The sequence below is a fragment of the Ambystoma mexicanum genome, chromosome 10 (assembly GCF_040938575.1).
Source record: "Ambystoma mexicanum isolate Mex_15411 chromosome 10, UKY_AmexF1_1, whole genome shotgun sequence".
NCBI classification, from domain to species: domain Eukaryota; kingdom Metazoa; phylum Chordata; class Amphibia; order Caudata; family Ambystomatidae; genus Ambystoma; species Ambystoma mexicanum.
In genome coordinates this window covers 1,007,842,058-1,007,860,756 of record NC_090932.1, presented here as the reverse complement: position 1 = coordinate 1,007,860,756, position 18,699 = coordinate 1,007,842,058, and the positions used below count along the sequence as shown (strand labels likewise).

Sequence of the window (18,699 nt, the reverse complement as noted above, 5' to 3'; positions counted from 1 at the left end):
GTGGGCATTTTAGTAATAAACGCGTGTGGTTGTCATCGGCAGTAGGGTCAATCACTTGTTTAATATGGCATCGGCCCACTACAAGCTACGTAGTGCTTCCACCCCAAGCAAGCAGAAAGATCTACGTACCGCGTGACTCTCACTAGCTCGCTATCGGAGCAAATCAGTTCGCCAAAGGGTTTGCTGGAGCAGACTTTTATCCTACAACTGGAGGGTGGTTTGGCGAGCAAACAAACTCCGAAATATAAACGGGGCAACATTATTGATTTTTGCTGTTCCCAATCCAACTTCGACCTGAACAGCAACCTTCTTCAGTGGTACCCCCCTTTGAATGTCAATCTGATTCTATAGTGCTAGATGCTGCTTTTCTCCGTATTTTTTAAGAAATGTGCGCTAATCCCCCTCAATTGTGGTTTTGACAACTCGGGACAAAAATAGGGTGCAACTTATTGCTAACCATGCCCAATTCAGAGAGTCAGAATGACTGGGTGCTTTGCTACTCCTTAGCCCGCGGCCAGGAAGGAGGATGTCTAATTTAAATACTCTGCCCCCTCATCGGTTGTTACGATTTTAACTTTAAAGCCAAATTTCTCTCACTTTTGAGACACCCAGAACTTTTTGCTGGACTGGTGATTTTTTTTTTAAATGGGCGTCATTTTTCACTCTACATAGCGTCCTTTCAATGTCCTCTTTGACAACTTTTGCATATACATACAGCCTACTGTTGCTGAGTTGTCCTTTTGGCTCCCCTGTCAATTTTCTCTGGCTATCCTTGTGAGAAATGGTTCCCGTGGATGGAATAGATGTTATCCTCTCCTTATTTTTTACAAGACAGCATACCCCACCTTGTGTAGTGCGGGGGGGGGGGGGGGTTTCCAGTGTATCCCATGTCTCATTTTCACTAACATTTCTGTTACAGGGACAAGCTTACCCTAAATGGCTGCTGGCAGTGAACCTTTTTACTAATTCGGTGCACCTTTACCGCAGGATGTTACCACAGCTGCAGTAAAGGCACCCATGGGTGCCCATTTTACTGAAATTGCCCCAGCATTTTTTTTTGTGGCCATTTTAGTGTTCCTTGTCCTTTCTTGGACCTTCCCCCGTCCTCCAGGTCAGGAATGTGTTTTGTGTGATTTACCCGCCCAGGCTCCAGGGATTCTGTAAAGGGAGGAAGCGAGGGAGGAGTCTGGAACTCTGCACCCCATGGCCTTGCAGACTGCAAGAATCCAGTTCTAAGTAAGAGGCTGGCTATCCTGAAAAGACTGCTACCACTTCCCCCGCTCAAAGGTTTGAATGTAGCACACCTGAATCCGAAGAGTAAGATATCCAGCCTAACTGCGAGAGCCTGCTGTTACCCTTACGACCTGTGCACTCCTAAATGACAACCTAGAGCCTGGTGAGATCCACTAGACTCGAGGACCTGCGTTTTGAGCCATCCACGACTTGCTGCAATACACCAATACTCCGGGACATCAAGCCATTGGGCAGTGCAGTTTTCCGAATCAAGCTGAAACAATGGCCTTTTGCTGGACCTCTATAGACGTGATTACACTCCTTGAAGTCCCCTCACCAGATTGCTGTTCCAGATTACCAACAAGAATCCAATCAATGATCTAGAGTCTTGTTCTGGCTCCTGAAAAGGCTGCCAATACCGCAGAGCCACATCCATCTGCTAAACTCTTGCCTGGAGCCTTCCCTGTTGAAACCTGCTGCAAAATCAATTTGTGTCCTTTCTTCATGACCAGGTTTTTGGCTGCAGATCCTAAAGTCTTCCTGTTGCAACCTTTTTTTTCTGTGCTGAGGTAATGTGCTGGCTGGGGTATTTACTTAAGCTTGTGTGATTCCTGTGTAGCTTTCAGGTGTTTCTTGTGATTGCGCAGCCTCTCGTACCGTTCACCCCTGCCAACTGCTGTAATCCTCCTAGGGTATCTTCTCAGAAGTGCCTGGACCCTTTCGACTAACCCGTAAAATACTGGTTTGAACAGTTTTCCTGAGGAACTCTGCTTTTGCTACTTCTGTGCCTATCGTGAACTGCCTCCTCCCACTGAAAATACTCCTGGTCCTAAAATAGGTAAAGACTTGGAAGGTTTGGGCATGTTGCCTAGAAAAGAGGACAAGGGTTTAAAAGTTGACTTGTGAAAGAGTTGGTTGGTAAATTTCACTGAGTGAGTAGTTACACGAGTTCTTTCTTAGTATGTGTTCTGCCATTCTGAAAAGAATGTGGTGGTACTTTACTCCTCTGACTTGGTTGTGCCTCTTCCCCCAAAAGTAATGCTGTTGGCTTCACTTTACCATTTATTTTAGGATCACTGTAAATGTACACCAACTGGGTCTTGCGTCCCCTGACCTGCTGTTTAGCCTGTTTAGAATACGTCTGCTTTTGGATTTACTTGCCTTGAATAGCTGTGTGCAATTCTTATTGTGCGTTTTACTAACCTTTGTCTGCCTTGTGCCATCCTAAAATAAGTTGGTTATTGCCTACCGTTGTCCGTGTTCCACTGATCTGAAAGGCAACTAATTGTATATTACACCACAAGGTCTTACTTACCTGGTATAATTGTTATCCTGAATGTAGTTATAGGTTTATACTTTTCCACTAATTTGTATTCAACTATTCAGAAAAGTATCCCGATGACAGGGTTTGTTTACTAAGTGATTCTTTAAATGTGTCATTGCGTGACCTACTGGGTCTACTACCGTTGACTTAATGTAAACTAAAAGTAACAGATGGTTTTACTCACCATGAATGTGTCCTATACTAAATGTGTTTGATACGGTATGACTTCCCTAGAAGTACTGTTGGTTTTCTCAACAGGGTCTATGCTTTGGTCTGTACTTTAAAACATTTTGTGTTTTTATAATGTGTTGGACTCACGACAAAGTACTTGCCTCCTGGACTTGACTTGGCCTGATGGTATTAATAATCCTTTAATTTGTAGAATTCTTCTGGTAGTAAGTGTTTCTGTTGGACCTTTGGTATTCTGCAATCTTTGTACCTTCCTACAGCCCTTTCTCCCTCCTAAAATAATCCTGGTTGCTCTGTCTGTTATCATACACTCTGGTGTATTATACACTCGGGTGGTACAGCCTTATACCAAGTAGAGTTTTGTACTGTTGCAGTAGTATGGTCTTACTAAGTCCTTCGTTGGATTTCAGAACCACTGTCCTAACAGTTTGCCGCCCTTAATCTAGTTTTAGAATCCATCATACGGCTGTATGAAAATGTTAATGATGCGGTTTCCCTGAATACGGAGCTCTCAAAGAGAATGATATACTGGAGAAAAACAAAGCTGCCTTCTTGAATATGACTCGCCTACTAGAGTTTTGGACCTAGAAACTACCAAAGACAAATTGCTTGTGTTGGCTGTGCATTTCATCAACTGTATCTCCATTGTATGTTACTCGTCTAAGTGCCTCACCAGTTATTTGCTCCTCAACCTGATTAATCCTACCAACAGCCCGATCTTCCCGGTGAGAATCATCACCCTACTATTTTTGATACTCTGGCTGCTCTCGCGAACCGAGGGGAAAAAAGGGGACCAGCGCAAAAACTTAAATTCAAATACCAAAGGATCTAGGAAGAAAATCCTAAAGGAAGTTCTTGAGCATTGTCTATAGTACAAGAGAACACAGACGCAAATCATATGGATCCCATTAGCAATAGTGAGGAGGTTGCGGGGGAGCTGCCCAAGCCTTCAAAAAAGTAAGAAAACCAAGTTAATGCTGCTCTGTTTGCACAGAAATAAATGAAGGACTTTGTATTCAAGGACCTAGAGGTAGAAACATCTGTGATACCATGCATATTCAAGGGCGTCGTCGGCCTCAGCCCAGTAAAATCGTCTGTCGGTCTAACTCCTGCAATGTAGTTTTACTTTTGGCGTAAGGGCTTGATGCCAAATCTGAATCCCCAGACATTCAATTCACTTTGGAAAATACTTGGAAGAGTGCTCCTGAAGCCAGTATTACTGAGTCACTGAGTGCTAAGGTGCCCATTAAATCTTAGGAATATGACTCGTATCTTTGGACTCGAGAACTTGACAGACGCTAATGGTCCACTCCAACTAAATTGATCAAAGTTACTAGCCATCTTTGTGGAGGTTCTATCTTTGAGGTCCCTCCATTCAGTAGACATTGATATAATAGTTATTCCGACATCTGGCGTGAATAGACCAATTGCTGTGACTGGTAGTTAAGATGGTTTGGGAGCAGTCTGATGTATTTGATCCACGAGTTTTGATGATCAACTTTAATGTTATTGTTTTTTAAGTATAGGATTTGTTTTTGTTGCATTGGGATCAATAGGAAGGCGGTATATACATGGTCCTTATGTTTTGCTACTGCGTGGATTGACCACATCTTTGTTTCTACCTCATTGATTTGTTATTGCTCAGCTTTAAATATAAAAAAATCTGCAAATAAGTTATCCTGTACCATTGATCCTTTCGGTGCACATTAAGCACAAGAAATTAGAAATATGCTAATGGCTGTCATTCTAAGAACCCTGTAACAAGGGTCTGAGAGTGAATATCTCGCCTAAATAAATTTACCAACCAGGTAAGGGTTGCAGCGGATGTGCTTTCTCTTTTGTGGGAAAATTAAAGTGGGTGGAAGACTGAATAAATGTATGCAGAGCGGTCAACTACTTAAACTGGACTAGCCATTTTCATAGTTTTCGTAGTGGCCAAGGCCAACAAAAAGGTGATCTGCCTCTCTGTAGCCTTCGTCAACTAGATCTTTCAGAAATGTCCTTGAACTCGCTTTAAAAGAAAAGATGGGCAGCACTATACACTGTGTCAAAGGTTTGAAGTATCATTTCTTTATCAGACATTCAGCTAGCAGTAGAACATTTCTGAAAATTAATGAATAAATGTGCAGACGAGATTGTGGAAGATTTTTGCATAATCACTGAAGACACATGGTTTGGCCACTATGCTTCTGCGTTAAGGGGACCTAAAATCAGGGAGCTGCTCGATCTTCCTATAGATATTTCAGATGCAGTGTTATGGCATTTTATGAACCAGAGGCCATTAGTTGGCTGATAAAGGATCCTTGGCTTCGGGACTTGATAATTTGGCCCAATTATATTGCCTCTTTTGAGAGAGATCTTGGACTCTGGTTTGGTGGGTTTAAAATAAAAACAAAACCTTTCACCCGAAATGTGAAAGTTGGAAAGTCCATTTGAGCCAAGTCGCACATTCCACAACACCACCTAGTAGCCATTGCTGGAAGTTCACCTCCAGTTCTGAGCCACAACTGCAAGGCATTGTGGATATGCAAACCTTTTTTTTTCTCCAGGACATTCTTTGTCTAAAAAGGCTGTGCTACTTTATACATAGCTTAATCAACCCAAGACAGACATTTGCAAGGCTGCCATGACAACTACCTGGTTTCACCCTTAATAGGGATGCTCATCAGTGTGGTATAGTCCTGATAGCCTTGTGGTGGGAGCATTTGGCCATGTTTTTACAACACCAAGAAAGTTATGGTTGGTTTAAAAAGGTTTGAAAAACCCTTTTACCTGCAGGAAAGTCCTATTTTAGTCAAATCACTTTCCACAACACCACCTAGTAGCCATTGCCGGGAGTACCTCTGCCAGACATTAGTCCTGGTTATGAGAGACTTACCCAGAGTCTTTAGCTCACTATCTTTCACAGAGAAGAAATATCCCAAACATCAGTTTTTGTCCTGCCCTTGGGCAGTCCCTAAATTACTAGGGGAATCCAGACGTGGCCCCTTGCTCACTATTCTTGGAGAGGCACAGATCCACCCTACTGATGAGGTCCAACCAGACCGAAACATGTGTTTGGGGTTTCCGTTGGTACTCTTGTTCAGAGGAGAATTGCCTAGCATTTCAGTGCTGGACTGCCCCAGGACAAAGACTGATATGTTTGTGAAAGATAGTGAGCTAAAGACTCTGGGTAAGTCTCTCATAACCAGGACTAATGTCTGGCAGAGGTACTCCCAGGACCCCCTTGTTAATTTGCGTGTGTATATATATATATATATATATGTATTTTTTTTTCTTCATTCACAGGCTGTGCCTAGGCTATCTACTGGAAGCTGCAGAGTATTAGTTTTCAAAACTCAAAGGGACGTTGACCGGGCGTTCCAGTAATGCTATCCCTAGTGTGACATCCACTGTACCCATGCTCCTTCACGCGTTGGTCCTTCAGATTGATTTTTTTCTGCCATCGACGGAAGCTTATTAGCAGAGATCCTATTTTGGCTAATGCCATAATTTGAAAAATAGTTACTTTCTATCCTTTTATCGCTGACTTTCGAAAAACATTCCGCCGGCAGTGGAAAGGACAAACGTCTAACAAAGACTTTGCTTCGACGCACCTCTTTGGCTTTGGAAGGCTGCACCAGGCCTTGGCCCTAACAGTAGGCAGAGTGGGGGGTGCATATTTCTTATCACTCTAAGAGAAAGCATATTCCCCTTTGTTCTATGTATTTCCGCCTTGCTGCTCTTCCTTTAAACCATGGAAAACGCACCATTTAAATTCTGCCCAATTTGCAATAAAAAGTTTCAGTGGAAAGACAAGCACATTGTGTGCAATCTTTGCCTTGCATGGGACCACGATAAGGGCGTTGTCGAGCTTGTCAGCTCTTCAAAACTAAAACACTCAAGGACCGAAAGACCAAACGTTGGGCCCACTACGCCATGCAGGCTGAGGCCACCTTGGACGTCTAGGTGTCATCCAGCGACGGCAGCATTGCCTGCAGTCTTTTCAGACGGCGAAGGCTGCGGGGAGCCGATCGATTCCCATGTGCTAGCCCCCGACTCCAATAAACAGGCCGGCGGCACTGTTACGGCGACTACACCGGAAGCAGTAGCGCACATATAGTGTAACTCACTCCAAACACATTCCGCGGCCGAAAGTTGCAGCCATCCTCGACGCAGCTCCAAGGGGGACGGTCCACAAGTTCCCTGTCCTCTGGCACTCCAGATCGCTACACGACAGGCCCCCAAAGTCATGCATAGAACGCGACACGAATGCCGTGCCTAAACACTGGCTGAAAGTTGAGCGTCGGAGGGCACAGCTTCGGACTACCCTATCGCAGAGACTCGACATCAGACTCACACATCGAAATCAGCGAAAAATTCCAGGTCCTTTAAAATTAGAACATCTGGTCCAAAAACATGTCCCTGAGTCCCTTCTCCAGGGGAGAACCTCGAAAAACATACCTCCACAAGTCCACTAAAACTCACCATTCCCACAAGGAGAATGGTAGTAATACACCTCACAAGGAAATGCCCAAGGGGAGGGTACCCTGCAGGTGCTTTAAAAAATAAGCAACCTACTCTAGAACCATCGACTCCCATATCTGAACGTTCTTTAACTTCCGTTCCCAGCTCCGCCCAATGGTCCTGTGAGGACATTGATGGGGTAATGCGCAGAATTACCTTTATGGCTAATTTCTTTGAAAAGAATCCTCAAACCTTATACAACGTACAGAATGCCAGCCACTACAGCCGCATTCACCTCCCAACCCCCAGCAAAGGGGCAACGCCCAGACTCCCTCTTGCTCACTCGCAGCTAGATCACTGCAGTATGATCCGTATACCAATTCTGACACTGAACAGAAAGAGACCCAAGGGGGGAGGATCATTATTTCGATGAGGACTTCTACATCATGCCCTCTCTCGACCATCTTGATGCGTCAGTTGCAGATTCACCAGTGGACAATCCACCTCAGTTAAATGATATGCTCTTAAAAGCAGCTGAGCATTTTCAACTCCAAACCCAAGAGACTCGGGTGGATAAAGATTTTGTGGAGGATATTTTGGGGGAGAAGAAAGCTTTGACCCAGTTCATACCCCTCCTCCAATGTACAGAGGAAAATACAGCCATCACTAGAGACTCCAAGCAAGAGCCGTTAACCCACGTATTGAAAAGTTGTTCTGCCCTTCACCTACATACCCAAACCATATAAGGGGTCAACTTAAACCTGACTCGGTAGTGACTACCACACAAGAGGGCAGGAACACACAGCTAGTTTCCTCTGAAGCACCCCCCACATAAACCAAAAAACTGGCCACCTCAGCGGCCTTCCAGACAAGGATTGCGAACACCACATTATTGGCGAGTTATAACTGCCATAAGTGCAATGAGGTTGCAGCTCTAATGGCATCAGCACCTGAACCCCTGAAGTCACAACTCCCCCTCGCAGTAGCACAGGGGAAGGCGGTATCAAGCGGCATCCTGAAAAACAATCTGGATGCCGCAGATAACGTAGGTAGAATCATGGCTGAGGGAACAATATTGAAACTCCATGCTGGCTTCGCCAGTCAGGGTTCAAACTGGAAATGTAGGCAACGCTATTAAACATGCAAATAGAGCCGAAGGTCCTGTTTGGGAAAGCCGTTGAGGATGCTCTAAAATCAGCCAAAGATGAGTAAGACACTCTCAAATCCCTAGGCCAATTAACTACTAAACAACCAGGCCAAAGGGGCGGAAGTAATTTTCGCTGCTTTCGAGGCCAAAACCCAAGTGGTTCCATTATGGACAAGGCCAGGGATCATCCTGAGGAAACTACCAGGGACAGGCTTTAAAGGGTTTCCAAATAGGCCAGCGCAGATCTCGTGGCCGGGGGAGGTCCTCGACTCCAGAGGTGTAGCTACACCTAAACAATGAACATGCGCTTCAGCTCCAGGCCCATGCCTTGCCAGTCGGAGGGCGAATAACACACTTCACCCACGCATGGGATGGAATCACCTCATACAAGTGGGTGCTATCAACCGTAGCGGGCAGTTATTGCATGAAACTACTTCAGTGACCCTCGAATCATCCCTGCGTCAAATACCAACCACCAAAGAGGAGCAGCGCATGCTCCTGGAGGAGCAATGCATCGTTCAGCAACGCATCCTTCTGGAGGAGGGCGCAATGCTGTTACTCAAAGACGCCATTGAAATCGTCCCGGCGAACCAGGTAAACAAGGGTTTCTATTAAACTTACTTCCTTGTGCCAAAGAAAGATCTAACAATGCGCCCAGTATTAGACCTACGCCCTTCAAACACCCATGTCAAGCCACAAAAATTCTGCATGACAAGGTTACAGGAAGTAATACCACTGCTGTTGCTTGGGCGTGGGACTACATGGCAACATTGGATATGAAAGATGCCCTTTTTTCATATTTAAATGTCCCAGCGCACAGAAGATTCTTGCGTTTCAAGGTGGCAAACCAGCACTACCAATTCAAGGTGCTACCCTTCGGCATAGCTTATGCTCCAATGGGATTCACCAAGGTACTGGCAGTGGTGGCAGCGCAGGTGCGCAGAGAGGCAATTCCAGTGTACCCCTACCTGGACCACTGGCTGATTACAGGGAGTCTCCCCTAATTTGCAGGCAAAATACTATGCTATGAACATTCTCTTCCAATTGGGCTTCTCCATAAACAAGAAAAAAGAAAAACTTGTAACAAACCAAACAGTTCCTAGGAGTTGTCATAAACACGAAAGAAGGGCTAGTCTTTCCATCAAAGGAGAGCACACCTGTTACTGCAAATACATCGATATCAAGCTGGTCACCAGATAAGCATATGCAAAGCTATGCGTTTGCTATGCATGATGGCATCTTGGATTTACTTGGTGCCATACGCACGTTTGTGCACGCGCCCCATGCAGGAGTGGTTGCGAAACGGTGGTGTCGGGCAATCTGTCAGTGGGACGATCTAGTGGTCGTTTCAACAACACTAGTACAATATCGCGGCACAGACCCACATCAACCTGGTGGAAGTTCTAGCGGTATTCAGAGCGCTTCAGGCATTTGAAGCACAACCGACAAATCTGTCGGTACAGATCCGAAACCGACACTACCACTGCGATGTTGTATATCAACAAGCAGGGCGGCACACATTCTCAAAGTCTGTTCAAGCTTGCAGAGAATTGGAAATGGGCACTCAGACTGGGGATGTTCGTATCCTCTCAACATGTTCCAGGGGAATTCAACACCCTGGCAGACTCACTAAGCAGTGTTCCCCTATCAGAGGAACACAGGTGGCAACTAGACACAAATGTAGACCACATCTTCTCACAGTGGGGTTACCCCACACTAGACTTGATCTAATGAGCAGAGTGGTGAACAAAATTCACAAGGAACAAATGACTCATCCTAGTTGCTTGATACAATCCAAGGGGACAAGGAAGGTAAGTAGGATCCTTTATTGTATGGGACAGACCCTGGGGCCACACCGCCACCATGCCCAACTGACGACCGTTAGCTGCACCTGGAATGCCAACCGCGCAGCAACGCGAGCCGTCATTCCAGAGTGCACACATTGACACATATCCCCCTTAGCACAAAGGAAAAACAAACAATTGAAACACAACCCTAAGTGCACTGATAAACTAAGAAAACATCATATGTGCAGCTGAAGGAAAACAATGTAAAATGACAAATTAGGAACAAGGAAAGTGTGAAAATCACACCCACATGCAGGGGACAGAACCCAATGCATGCTAAAACGCACGCACCCATTACTCACTGACACCCTCCCACACATCCTTCATTCTTACAGGAGGAACATGCACCCTCAATGGGCGCCCACCATTCCTACCTGATGCCTGGGGAACGCACTCTTCAGGCGTTGCATTTGCTCCCTCCTCATGACTATCCCCAGCAGACACCTGATTGCGCCCAGCCACCAACTCCCCCTTGGCCCCAGCCACATGCTGTGCCACAGGAATATCACTTAACTGAGAACCAAAATCGGAACCGCACTGATCCGATGGTGATACAGCAGTACTCCCTAGCACCACAACCCTTCTCTTACTCCAACTTGTCCCATCATCAAGGACCACATATCCTGTCCCCACACTCACCAGCACGCACAGGGGCATAAATCTACTCCTCCCCTTTGAAACAGGGTTTTTCACACACGCAATCGCCCATCTTGACCATAATGGGTTTTCTCCCACTCTGCTGTGCTCTCAAACGATCCTGGTGCGCACGCACCCTCCAACACTTGACCTGTTCACCTCTGCGATCGCACCCCCACCAAGAGCAGCTGTCCTTAGCCTTGATCCAATCTTCCTACCCCTCATTGGTTCAAATGGCAATTTACCCTTAACCATCAAAGGTGTCCACCTATATGCCGTCAATGCCTCGGACACCACCTCCTGCCAACATAACCAGTTAGCATTGGCCAGTTGAATAGCCCCTGTCACAACCATTCATTCTTTCGACCAACTCATTGGCGCACAGATTGTACAAGGCTGTCCTATGGTGCCTGTTACCCTTGCTCCTAAAAATAATCCTGCATCTGCTGCGATACAAACTGCACCCTGTTGTCCGTGACCACACTCGCAGGGACTCCTTCCCTATCAAATATCATTTTCAAGAAACCAATCACCTTATACGTGGTGACCGTCTCAAAAGTGGCAGCCTCAACCCACCACAAAGTATAGTCAACCAAAACTACCTCAAACACCCCCCCCCCCCTTCCAAACACTCCATAAGGCCCATAATGTCCAACGCCACTTTGGACCATACCTCATTGGGAACATCCACGGAGAACACTGCTTGCGGGCGCAACACTGCTTTTATCACTCATGACGCATGCCACACACCTTCACTGCGGCTTCCACCTCATCATCCATAGTCGGCCACCAATATTCCTCCTGCAACCTCCTTTTTTCTAAGGGACCTACCCAAATGCGCTCATGCGCCAGCTCAACGAGCCTAGCTCTCACGCTCACAGAAGGCACCAACAGGAGGTCTTAAAATGCTTTGAGGCCCAGGAAGCAGCAAACACCTCCCTCTTAATGACTGCATACAGTTTCTCGGCATCCCAAAGAGCCCTAGACACACATGCAAACGGCTTGCACACCCCATCCTGCCACTGCTACAAAACGGCCCCTAAGCTGACATCGCTAGCATTGACAGTAAGCAGTCTTGTTCTTCGGGTCGAATGACCTGAAAGCTGGTGCCTTGTCCACATCCTTATTCAATTGCATAAATTCAGCCTGGCACTCCTGAGACCACTCACACCTGGCATTCTTCAACAAAGCACGCATGCAGTCTTTTCTGCATACAAGGGCATAAATGTAATGATTTACTCAGTCATACCCAAAAATGCACTGAGCTGATCCTTAACTGGAGAGGGAGCCTCCCTCATAACTCTCACCAACCCTTCTCTAGGCCTTATACCACCAGCATCAAGTGTGTGCCCTAAATACGTGTCACTGGTCACTACCACCTGACACTTTGACAACTTTGTTAAGCCACTCTGCTGCAGTATTTGCATAACCCATTGCAACCTCTCATTATGTTCCCTTTTGTTCTTACCCCACACCAAAATGTCATCTTGAAAATTGCTCACACCTGGCAAGCCTCCAAACAATTTCTGCATCAAACGCTGAAACCGCAGACACTAAACCGAATGGCCTACGACGAAACTTATGTGCCCCAAAAGGTGTGACAAATTAATTCAAAGGTTGTGAATCCTCATGACGGTCAATCTGGTGATAAGCTGATGATAAATCAAAGGTGCAAAACAACTCTGCATGACCCATCTTCAAAAGTAATTTGTTAATGTTAGGCAGTGGCGATCAATTCAAATACTGGAATTCAATTCACTAAGGTCTACACACATGCTCAATCCACCATCCTGTTTCCGTGCCAACACCACCGGAGATAACCACTCAGAATTCTTAATTTCCTCAATGAGCCCCGCCTCCAACATTTCCAACACCAATTTTAACCCTTCCCTGGCCAAAACGGCACCACCCCTGACCTTGTGTACCTTTGGCACCACCCCCTTTTCAACACAATCCTATGTGAAAACCCATGCACCATGTCCAGCCACTCCGCATATACCATGGTATATCTTGTGCACAAATATTGCACCGAAATGGCCTCACCCGACCCTTCCTCCACACTCTGTACAAGCACTCTTCCCAGGCCGTATCTTAATATGAAGACCAGCTTGCTCATCCCACCCAAACACAATTGCACCTTTTGTGCCAATACAATTTCCCTACAGTGTTGCGACCTTTGAATTCAATTCGCGCCCACTCATACCCCAATACCTCTATGGCCGCTTGACCATATGCGCTGGGATTAATGTCAGGATGTTCGAGAGCAGTCACTTCCTTCCCAACATTTTCCTTGTACACCTCTGGAGAAATAATGGTATACGGAGAATCTGAATCTACTAACATTTCCAAACGCACACCATTCAGTTAACATGTCCCAGGACCCTCTCTTGCCCCCGCCAGCCCCCTCGACATGCAAGATCACCTTCCTGACCACTCTGTCAAAATTTCCAGTGCACCCCGGAACACCTTCAGCTTCGATAATCCTGAGATTGTCTCCCCTAAACATTACTCTCCTCAGCATTCATTCTGCACATCCTGGCATACTGTCCTTTCATCTTGCATCGCCTGCATTCCACCGCCCATGCAGGACACTCCTTCGCTCCAGTTGAATAACTCGACCAACCAAATTTTTTACATGCCTCCCTTGCACCACCCCCATAGTTCACTATACAGTCTGCTGTCCCTCACACTGCTCCGATTTCTTCTTGACATCACTGCCCACCTTCTTGAAAGGTGGCAACACTGCTTGAACCGACTTTCCTTGGCCATGCCTGTCTGCCTGTTCAGTGACCACTTGAACATTGGCAGTTGACTCTTCTATGGCTCTCGCAATCTCTATCACTTTCTCGAATGGTGGATCCCTGTCTATCCATACTCTTTCCTTGATTTTGGAATTGCTAGTTTTCATGATGCCTTAGTCCCTGGTGTATTCCTCCTGCTCACCAGTAAATTTGCATGTAAGCATCAGTCTGCAGTGCTGTAAAATATGCATCAATGCCTTTACCAACACCTTGTGCCCTGGAGAAAAATGATATTGCTCAAGCACCACGTTGGGTCTCTTGCCGAACCGTCCTTCCAACTTGTCGATGGCCGTTTCATATGCGCTCAGCACCCTTCTCCACTGCCTGGCACGTATACTCTGTCCCAATACAGTTCAGTAGCACCGCCTCCTTTGCATCATCACTGTACTTCACTCCACCTGCCGCTCTCATGTACACCTTACACACGTTCACCCATAAGTTCCACGAAACTGGGGGTTCGCCACGTGACATCAGAAATGCTGAAGGGGGTCTGGCGTTGGTATGCTGCATGATGACTGCAGGCACCGACAGTCCTTTGCACCCAATACTGAAGTTATCACAGCAGCTTGACTTTCCTACCACAAACCATTAAATCACTAAACAATTGTATCTGTTCACCTTCCTGTGCAGCCAGATGAACAACGGATCCCCATAAAATTCAATAGCGCCGCCTCCTTCTCACTATTGGAATGAACAGCAGAGGATCCCAACACAATTCTGCCCTTTAACAGTTCTCACCCCTGCCCTTTCACTGGGTGAAGCAGCCCTCCAAGGCCAAGCACTTACTGGCCCTGTTCCACAGCACTCTGAATTGCAACACGGGATGCCAAATGTTTCTTTTCCACAGTGCCTGTTACTTAGGATATCCGAAATTGCTCCTTTGACTCCTGCTGCTCTTCTGTGTAGCTCTTGTATAAATACAACGCAACATTGCCTGGCAACTGAAATATGGCCTCCAGGAACGTCGACGGGCACTCTTCAAATGGATCTGCTCCGCTGACTGGGTCTCTCCTGTATGGCAGGTTTCCTCCCTTCGTGCCGGCAACCACCTGTGGGCCGCACTGCCCTTTCCTCCCAGCCCTCCCATAAACGCACAGGACTTGCGATGCCAGCCTCGGTCGTTCTTCTCGGGCCGCGGTAGCCCGACTCACTAACGTGTGGCTCTCTGCACACTTGGGTTTTGCAGAGTCTGTCCCCCGCTGTCCTTGTTGCCAGTGATACTATTCAAGGGGACCATAAGGAAGGTAAGTAGGATGATTAATTGTACGGGACAGACCCTGTGGCCACACCGCCACCTTGCCCCACTGACTACCGTTAACCGCAGCAACGCGAGTGGCATTCCAGAGTGCACACATTATGAAATTGCTCCAATGTGGGCAAGACAACCATGGTATCCACATCTGCGCAAACTGGCTATGTGCAATCCCATCAAACTCCCGTGCCACTCCAATCTACTGACCATACACCCTCTACCTCACGCTATGAACCTGGCAGCATGGCTCTTGAGGTCATAGTTTGGACACCGAAATCTTCCACAGAGGTGTATGGATATCCTCAATGAGGCATGTAAACCAAACACTAGACATTGTTATTTCGACAAATGGAGATTTGTTATTTGGTGCCAAACTAAATAAACCCAGTAGAATGTACACTATCTCCCATTCTAAACTATATGCTCTACTTGTGGTCCACCTGAAAACTTTTATCAGCTCTCAAAGTAGAGTATCGTAGTGGAAAGTTCCTGTTATTAAAGCATTAATGGAGGGAGTAAAGACTCCACCCTCCTATTTCAAACCCACCGCCAGACTGGGATCTCAATGTAGTACTTGCAAAGCGCATGGGAACCCCCTTTGAGCCTATGCATAAGTTTAGAACACCTGACTTATAAAACTACCTTCTTAGTGGCTATCGCATCCAGATGAAGGGATGGTGAACTTCAAGCATTGTCGGTGCAGGACCCATCTTTGTCGTACACAAGGATACATCGTTTTTTACAAAGACACACTAGGTTTTCTCCCAAGTTAATTTCCAAATTTCACATGAACCGATCTATTGAGCTACCCCAGCCTTACAAGCTCAGCTGAGAACAGCCATACACCAGATACAAGGAGGGCGGTCCTTCACTATGTAAACGACAAGACCAGACAGCACAGGAAAACAGTATCACTGTTTGTCTTCATAGCACCAGGCAGAGAAGGAGACCGCATTTCAAAGAATGCAATCTCCAAATGGATAGTCTTAAACAAGGAAAACACCCCCACGCTACTGACAACGCAATGTGTTACAATTTATGCTTATTTTCTAGCAAATCATTATGTGCAGATGTCAGTCATTAGAATATAAAGATTATTTAATACAGAAGCATTTTTTCTTAGTTTCTTTTCAACATATAAAACCTAAAACCCATGTTCTAGGACAGTACATGCAATCAAAGTAACACAATATTTGGAAAAAACAAATACAGAAAACGGACAATTTAACAATGATGTGAACTGCTACGAGTTAGACTGAATGCTACCCTAGAACTGCTGCAGGGTATTTAGAATGTTACCCAGGAGAGTTTTTATATTACTGACATGATAGTTGAAGTCATGTCTTCTTTCTACCTACATGTACGTCAAAAATCAGGTTTCTTTGGCAATTGTAAAGATTTTATTTAATGTGTTATAGTTTACCAGAAAACTTTCACATTACATAAATACAAATAACTCAGTTCATACATTTTATCAAAATACAATAATATAAATACACAAAGTAAATGACATATAAAAAATGTAATTTTAAAGAGAAAACAGGAACAAATTTACAGTATTTAAGCAATTATCTAATTTTAAAGCAAATAAATTCCAATACTACATCTGCATGATAATACATTTTAATAATTATACAATATATGGAGAATGAATATACCAATCCGCTTCTATAGTTATTCCCAGGAGCTTTTCTACCTTTTGCCAGACATACATGGAGATGTAAACTTCATATTCCTTGTATTGATACACTTGGCCCAAAAAGCCATTTCTCTCGTGTCAGGATTATCTACACATCGTCCATATGAGCTAAGGTGTGTCATGTCAAATTTGGGCATTCTGATATTAAATGCTTGGCAGTTTCAATGGCATCCCTGTGCTTACATATCCTACACCATCGATCAGCCCATGGTATATTACCAATGGTCCCAGTAACTGACAATACTGGCAGGTGAAACAATCTCAATAGCAAAAAGAAACCTCCGAGTATGGGGTGAGGGGAAAGATTGAAGTACGGCTGTGGTACCTTAAACGTATACAGTATGTGCGACCCCGACTGGTACTTTAAGCTATTCAAATGTGCATAGTTTTCCAGCTAGTCCCACAATTCTAGCAAGGTTGCGTTTCATTTTAATGATATAATTCCCCTTCCTCTGTATCCAACATATCTCATCAAAAAAACGCTTCCATGTTCTTTTAGTTGACACGTAGTCGACTCCTTAAGTGTTTCCCGATACAAGGCCAAAAGCAGACTGTTGGTGGGACTCATTGTGATACATTTCTGCCCAGTTTTTCAACGCAACAGATTTGAGGCCTAACTCCACCTACCTAAAATGTTCCTCCAAAATGTGCCCTGTATGGTCTGTAGCCACCTTAAATCAGTAGATAACTTATGGACTGGAATCACTATTATCGGGTGCCAATACCTGGGTATAAAGCTGGCTGGCTGTACAAACAGTATATCCCCCATGCTTGATGGTAAAAAAATACACCATAGCTGTAATCTGTGCAGCTGATATATGCTTGTTTGTATGAGGGGTAATCTCCCTTATCAATTTAAATTCCCAGGTATTTATATAGAGGCGTGTAAGATCTCTAGTTCTTTTATCGTCAACCTAGGGCGAGCAATTTTCCTGTTGGTATAGACATGAGCTGTTTTCACGGTTAATAATTCAACCTTTAGTGTCTGCGAATGACCAAAGAGCTTCTGTAGATCTCCGGAGGCCACTAAATGTATGATCAATGATCACTAAATTGTCTGCATAAGTCCGAACTGGGCAGAACCCATCATTGGTGGGCTATTATATACAGACCTTACAGAAATCGGCAGATGATACACAAACAGGTTGTATACTGGGGGGCTGTAACACGACCCTGTTTAACCCCTCTGTTTTGGGTTATAGACTTGGTTATATTCCCTTGCAAATCTAATTTCAGGGAAGCACTGGTGTTCTGCAATAGCCTAAGGTAATCTTACAGGCCATCAGGACAACCCACTAACCTGCGTTTTGCCCACAGCTTTTCTCTTGGTATAAGATCAAACTGCTTTAAAATCCACAAAGAGTGTATAATGGTGTATTGCCCTTCGATCTAGCTTTTGTACGTAGTATGTCCAAAATGACCAGGTTATGCGCAGTAGAATACCCGCTCCTAAATCCCGATTGAAATTAGCAGAGAAGGCCAGACTTATTCACCCATGCCTGAAGCTCATCAAGCAATATTGATGCAAACAGCTTGCACGTGCGTTCGAGCATGGAAAGCAGTCTATAATTTCTGGGGACCATCTTATCGCCTTTCTTAAAGATTGGTATTAAAAAGGCGTCTGCCATGACGGTGGTATACTTTCAGCTAAGACCTTATCAAAAAGTATTTTTAACAATCCTGCCCAGAATTCCGGTTGACTCGAGTTATATTTGCCAATACATTAGGACCAGGTACCCGGGAGGATAGAAGCCTCTGGATCTTAGCTAATAATGCATCATGGGTTACTCTGAATGGTGGTTTGAGTGTTTCTTTATTACCTGGGTGGTTTCGATTTTCCAAAGAATTTTGCCAGTGTTGTGCTCCTATGGGATTGATCAGTTGTATTTTACCCTTACTACTTGCACCCCCCAAAAGGGCCCATATATTTCTAGTGTTTTTAGAACACAGTACATGAACCGTTTTTCTGCCATCTACTGATCTTATTTAAGTATCTCTTCCCTTTTTAATTCAGGATCTACATTTGTTTTTAATAGCTTGGCAGACAGTATGGAGGTTCTTTAATGTAAGACATGATTTCTTTGCCATTCGGATTTCAGATCTTCGCTCTCTTGTCATCTCTAAT

The 18,699-nt window shown here is 45.1% G+C and overlaps 1 protein-coding gene across 11 annotated transcripts in view; it reads left to right on the top strand.

Annotated features, from left to right (window-relative positions):
• EIF4G1 (eukaryotic translation initiation factor 4 gamma 1) overlaps positions 1 to 18,699 on the top strand; it is a 1,670,216-nt gene that overhangs the window by 279,581 nt on the left and 1,371,936 nt on the right. The window lies entirely within an intron of this gene.